We start from the raw sequence: 7,047 nt of genomic DNA on the forward strand, positions 1-7,047 counted from the left end.
CGTTAAACTGGTTTGACTTTGGACTTAATATCTTCAAAAGAATGTATTAGATAACCCTCAGACTGTGATAGCCTTATGAAATACATTTTATAATTTCTTCTTGAGAAAGTCTTTTTTTGTTTGTTACACTGACTGGTTGCATTTCCTTTTATGAGTCATTAGAAGGCTGATGTGCAGCGACACCTCTGTGACACATTTTCATGCACATGTCAAAATTTACATCTTCTTGGCTCAGGTATTCCTAACCCTAACACCCCTATTCTGCCACAGCAACCCTCTTCATCTCATTCTACATTGCATCCATCAATTTTCTTCTGTAGTCTACCTCTTTTTCATTTGCCTGGCAGCCCCATGCTGAACATCCTTTGTCCAATATGTCCACTATTCCTCCTCTGTGCATGTCTCACTCAAACTGAGCTGTCCCTCTAATCTGATCATTTCTAAACCTACTAGTTTTGGTCGCTCCCAGTCAAAATCTTAATGTCTTCAACTCTACCACCTCCAGGTTTCTTTTTTTTTCTGCACCGCTATCTTCAAACTGGATATGGCGGTGTAGGTCTTGTACCATCTTCTACACTTTCCTGTTACGCCTGTGTTGTCATTTACACGCATGCTTGGATTTACTTTCATTCCTCTTCTCTTCAGTGCATACCTCCACCTCTTCAAGCTCTCTTCCACCTTCACCCTACTGTAACGTTGGGTTGCGTTTAGTTGTTGAGAGGAGGCGGCAAAACACTTAGCAGGGTAGCCAAAAGAATACACACTCACGCTGGCGTTGGGAATTCCACAGTGTGTTCTTTAATATACCTTCTCTTCATCAACCATATAAGCCCGGTTGAATGGCTGCAGCTTAACAAACATAGCGCACAGTGTTCGTACAACCCATAACGTTGCAAACAAAGGTGTCTGGAGAGGTAAAACATAAAATCCGTCCCTCCTCATGTACTAGCGTGCAAGCACATGTCCACACCATCACAGAGAGAGAGAGCAGAGAGACCAGTGGCACACACTGATGACACCATCAACCCTCGACTTGGGTGTCTTAAAGGGACACCACACCATAGTGGCTGTTACATATTCCCCCCGGGTTAAACAAAGGCTGCCCTCAGCCGGACCCAGGTGACCCTCCTCCCGCTACCCCCTTTCACCACACATAGCTACTTTAGGTAGTAAGCAGGTCGTGGAGGAATTGTTACACACCTGTACAGCATTGGTACAGTCCAGACTTAACCAGCCTCCATACATGGTCAGCAGGATAAGAAGTTAAAACCAAAACAGGGAAATGTACAGTGCAATATTGACAAACTGGCATACATGACAGTGTCCCACATGGTGAATGTCCATTTAAACAAATGTTAAAGAAAGAAAATAAACTTAGGATAGCCAGGACAATTACAGAATGAAATTCCCTTTTCTTTCATTGCGTTTCTTCTACTTCACAAACTTGCAACAGACAGCATAATATGTGAAAACAGTACCAGAAAGTACTGTAGAAAACCCAAACAACAGTCATGTTACAACAGTAACCAACACGAAATACATAAGAAAAAAATGCAAATTCAGGAACTATGGCAAAGCTGCATCGAACCCACGCCCAGGAAACGCAGGTCCACGCGCATCCAATGGAGCCACGACGAAGAGGCCAAACAGAGAACGGCGCCACAGTCCACAAACCACGCTGGAGCAGCTCCAGCCGCTGCCATGGAAATGCACCGCCGCGACCCTTTGATCCTCCCGACGTCCTCGTCCAGGCCAGCCTGGTCCGTTCCCGCAAAACATGGCGGACAGCCACTTTGCCGCGTCGTACCTTTTTATGTACCAATCATCAACTGCTCGAAGATACTGCATACTGAGGTCCAAGAGAAGATGTTCGGGCGCCATTTTGTAACGTTGGGTTGCGTTTAGTGGTTGAGAGGAGGCGGCAAAACACTTAGCAGGGTAGCCAAAAGAATACACACTCACGCTGGCGTTGGGAATTCCACAGTGTGTTCTTTAATATACCTTCTCTTCATCAACCATATAAGCCCGGTTGAATGGCTGCAGCTTAACAAACATAGCGCACAGTGTTCGTACAACCCATAACGTTGCAAACAAAGGTGTCTGGAGAGGTAAAACATAAAATCCGTCCCTCCTCATGCACTAGCGTGTAAGCACATGTTCACACCATCACAGAGAGAGAGAGCAGAGACCAGTGGCACACACTGATGACACCATCAACCCTCGACTTGGGTGTCTTAAAGGGACACCACACCATAGTGGCTGTTACACTACCCTCACTACAGTGCAATATTGTCTGCAAACATCATAGTCCCTTGAGATGCCTGCTTGTACTCGTCTGTTAACCTGTGCATTTCCACTGCAAACAAGAAGGTGCCCAAAGCCAATACCTGATGTAATCTAGCCCACCCTAAACCCATCTGTCACTGCTGCTGCACCACTTTCTGACTATCCTCATACATGTCCTGCACCACCCTCCCTGTTCCTGATTTCCCCATGCAGTACCATAGTTCCTCTCTCGGCACCCATATCAAATTCAAATAAATTCAATTCAGTTTTATTCATAATGTGCAATGTCACAACAACAGTCACCTATAGGTAATTTATATTGTAAGGTAAAGATCTTACAGTTATATAGAGAAGACTGCAAAAATCAGGTGAGCGCCTATGAGCAAACACTCCCAGTGACAGTGACAGTGGGAAGGAAAAACTCCCTTTTAACGGGAAGAAATCTCTGGCAGAACCAGGTTCAGGGAGGGCAGCCATCTGCTGCGACTGGCTGAGGTCTTTGTTTTCTCTACAACCAGAAAAGACACAGTGAAACTTCTTTTGACCTTCTCTGTACATTATGATGAACTCAAAGCAAGCACCACATATGTAAAGATCTTTCTCAGTATGACGCTATACTGCTGTTCACTGATCATCACCTCTCTTCTTAACCTAGTTTCAGTAACTTTTTCCCATAGCTTCATGGTACGACTCATCTCCTTTAACCCTACGTACTTACGAAAGCTCTTAAAATCACACCTTTTCTTGAACAGTAATAGTAACAGTGCCCTTCTTCTCCATTCCTCAGGCATTCTCTCATGTGTTAAAAAGTCTGATCCAAACATCTGCTGGCCTCAAGCCACAGATATGTTAACAGGAAGAGACGCTTTTGCGTCTTCACCCTTTTCATAGCTGCCCTCACATCCTCCTTCCTAAGCCTCCGCACTTCCTGAGTAACTAATGTTCCTTCATCTGTCCCCCCCTCTTATTTACAAATCAGTCTTTACAACTTCTTAACATGTGTTTTATTTTGTAGAGCAAAATGTAAAAATGTCTGAAACTCATGTTAATCAAAGACCTTATGTCAGACATCAAATCTTAATCTTAAATGCTAGTCATTCCAGGGTTTGGGCCTCATTTGTTCAGAAGATAACAATAAGTAAATAGTTATAGTTATAGTCTGGGGAGAGGGATGTCTGGGCCTTTGCTTAGGCTGCTGCCCCCGCGACCCGGCCTCGGATAAAGCGGATGAAGATGGATGGATGGATGGATGGATGGAAATAGTTTAAATACTTTCCATTAGATCTCAAGGAATCCAGAGAACACTGTGACCGACAGTTCAACTATTCCTAAATAAAATGCATGTTCTATTTGTAGCACAGCCTGGAGGAGCTAAAAATAGCAACTGCTGAAGACAGTATATTTTGATCACATGCAACGATGTCCCAGTCTACTATTTCCTTGTTGGTGATGCAACTACACGGGGAAAAACATAACAGAGATTAAAGTGCAGGTGAAAACAAACCTGTCAAAGTTTGCATGTACTTTGAGGTCATTTGGAAGTTTAAATATGTTTTTATGTGTTGACAAATTCAAAAGGTGCCCTTTAAAAAAATACATTTTTAAATTTCCTAGAAAGATCACACTTAGCTAAGTGAAAGTATTCATTCAACAGTGGTTGCAATCTAATCTTTTGACGTTGTATATTGCCCCTTGGAAAAATGTTTTCAGGCAATAATTTTGCACACGTAAATATGACAGGCGGCTTCTGTTGATCCGACACACACATAAAAATATGCAATTCATGGTAACATTTAAAAAATAACTCATAAAAGGTACAGTATTTAAATTAACAATACAGCAAAGAGTGTATGTGCCATATTGTTTTGTCTTGTATTAATAAGAGAAATGTTGAGTTCTTTTATTTTTGTATGTTACACTTACACAGCTACAGCACCCATAAATCTGAACATATATCAGAAACCAAAAGGTTAATTGATTGTTCAGACTGAACATGTCTTTGTACTGTACATGTCTTCTACATTAACTGTTTTATTGTTAATATGTTAATATGGTGGGCAGATTGCATGTTAATTTTCTCTTTAAACAAATGGAAATGGTTAATGCAGTCAATAATTTAAATTACATACTTCAAATAAGATTTGTAACTTGGTTTTGCTGAAAAGTGTCAACTAATCCATTAATGGTGCAGGTTGGCATGACAGCAGGCTGTACTTAGAAACACTTGTTCAAAACTTAAGCTTGTTAATCCTAATATCTACTCAGCTGCAGTAACTCTGTGAATTTAGTCGTGTAGACATGGTCAAGATTACGTGCTGAAGTTTGAAACTAAGCATCAGAATTGACAACAAAGAAAATTTAAATGACTTTGGCACATTTCCCACACTTTATCATTTTTACCACAACCATTGCAGAGAATATTCTGAAAGAGAAATCAACCATGGTCAGTCTTCTTCAAGCTGATAGAAAGAAAACAGTAACTCAAATAACTATTACAGCTAATGAATATATATCACATATATGAACACACGACATGTCCAAGTTTGAAGGAAATGGGATAAACGCTTCTCATTTTACAATTTCACACAAAAAGTCCATGTCAGGGAAAACAATGACTAGGAGGAGGATCCTTTCCAAAGAAAAGGATGTAATGAGGGGGGATCCCAGAGAGTAAAATCAACACTGACTGAGAACACTGAGGTCTTTTTAGGAAGGAGACTCACAATTTCTTGTTGTGTTTCCAAGTTATTGTACTGACTAATTTTCAGCTGTCAACAGTCAATTGTCTAGTTCTGGTTGTATTGGTTGTATTGGTTGTTTTGTTGTATTGGACAACATGACGTTGTGGCCGTTTTCCCGAGGTACTAAGCCAAGATACTCATGGATCTTTGTTGTTTTATCATGAAAAGTGGGTTCTGACATTCACTAGTCTTCGACTTTCCTCTTTCTCCTTAAAATACAGTTTTAGTGTGCTGGTTATCATCCAACTGCACTTCTTCAGTCTGAGTGGCATTGCTGTAGATCTTAGTGGTATGGTTCAGTGAATCAATGTCTTATTCACTCATGACATACACCTTAATGTCATCCACATAGAGGAGGTGGCTAATGATTGTGGCATTCCCTAGCGGGTATCCTTAGCCAGTCTTGATAATGATCTGGCTGAGGGGATTCAGGCACATGCAGAAAAGCAGTGGGGATACAGCATCTCCTTGGTAAATCCTGTGCTGTTTGTTTGAAGTTGGGCTCTAGTGTTGTTGCCACATCCCCATTAAATTCCTGATGAATGCTCTTATGATCCTGTTGATCTTGTACAGTTCTAGGCATTCCACGATTCATGTGAGAGGCATTGAGTAATAGGCTTTCTTGTAATCAATCCAGGCGGTGCACAGGTTGGTCAGTCTGGTCTTACAGTCTCCTTGGGGATGAGGACTACCCAGCCTTCAGTTAGCCATTCCAAGTGTATCTCATCCATTAGCTGCTGGTTCATTTGTGGTGCCAGATGCTCATGGAGTGGAGTTATCTTTTTTAACCAGTAGGCATGAATCATATCAAGGCTTGGTGCTGTCCTGCTCTTCGTGCTTGAGACTCTGTCTTGGATATCTTCCTCTGTGATGGTTACTGGATCCTGTTCAGGGAGGTTGCTCTGGTCTACTCTTAGCTCTACCAGCCATCGAGCATTGTTGTTATGAGTTGCATCTTTCTGTTCTTCCATTATTGCTATCTCCAGCTGTTCTCATATTCCTCAACTGCCACTGAGAGTACACCTTTAGTACACCTTTAGTTTAGTGGAGGAATTCTGGTTTATTCTCCTGGCTTCTTTCTCTCTGGTATACCTGTTCAATCTGTCCAAGACTGACATGGAAATTCTGTCTGATGATACACAGTTAGGTCCTTACATATTTGCACACTGAAAAAGTTTTGTCTTTTTATCCGTATACTGAAAGTGTTCCAAAATGTTCCAGTTATTGTTATATAATAGACATGAACATAATGTGTAGACTCCCGGCTTTCATTTGAGGGTATCCGGATTCAAATTGGATGAAGAGTTTAGGAGTTTCTGCTCCTTAACATGGGCCACCCTCTTTTCAAAGGGACCGAAAGTAATTTGAAAATTGACTCACAGGCTATTTCCTGGGAAGAGGTGAGTAATTCCTTCTTATTTGTCTGACTCTATGCCATTGTTTAAATCACAGTTAAAGACTTTATTTAATCTTGCTTTTCCATCTAGCTAATATTTTGTGTGTGTTGACACATTTTTATCTATTATGCTTTGTTAATTACTTTTATGTATTATGATTGTCATGGTTTTATATTTAATACGTGCTGGGTCCTTTCTCTTTTCCCTCTCCCATCTCCCTTATCCTATCGTATTTTGTCAAGCACCTTGGTATAGCCTTGGTTTTTTTAGTATGCTTTATGAATAAACTTTATTATTATTATCATTATTATTATAAATTATAAAAATTTGTAAATTATAAATTAGGAAGGTAAAAGTCCTGGAGCAGATTTGAGGTGTAGTGCTTGCATGTGGAAGATTTTGCTGTGAACAGACAACGTGCGGTCTACATGTAGGTAAAACAAGCCATCCTTAAGTTGCGAAAACAGGAAGAAAAAAAAACATCAGAGAAATTACTATAATAGTAGGCGTGGCGAAATCTACAGGTTGGTACATCTTGAGTAAGAAAGAAAGCAATGGTGAACTCAGCAATGGAAAAAGACCTGGACATCCATGGAAGACATCAGTGGTGGATGATCGCAAAA

Source organism: Haplochromis burtoni, unplaced genomic scaffold, assembly GCF_018398535.1.
Source record: "Haplochromis burtoni strain Fernald_Lab_line unplaced genomic scaffold, NCSU_Asbu1 Contig_155, whole genome shotgun sequence".
Classification (NCBI taxonomy): domain Eukaryota; kingdom Metazoa; phylum Chordata; class Actinopteri; order Cichliformes; family Cichlidae; genus Haplochromis; species Haplochromis burtoni.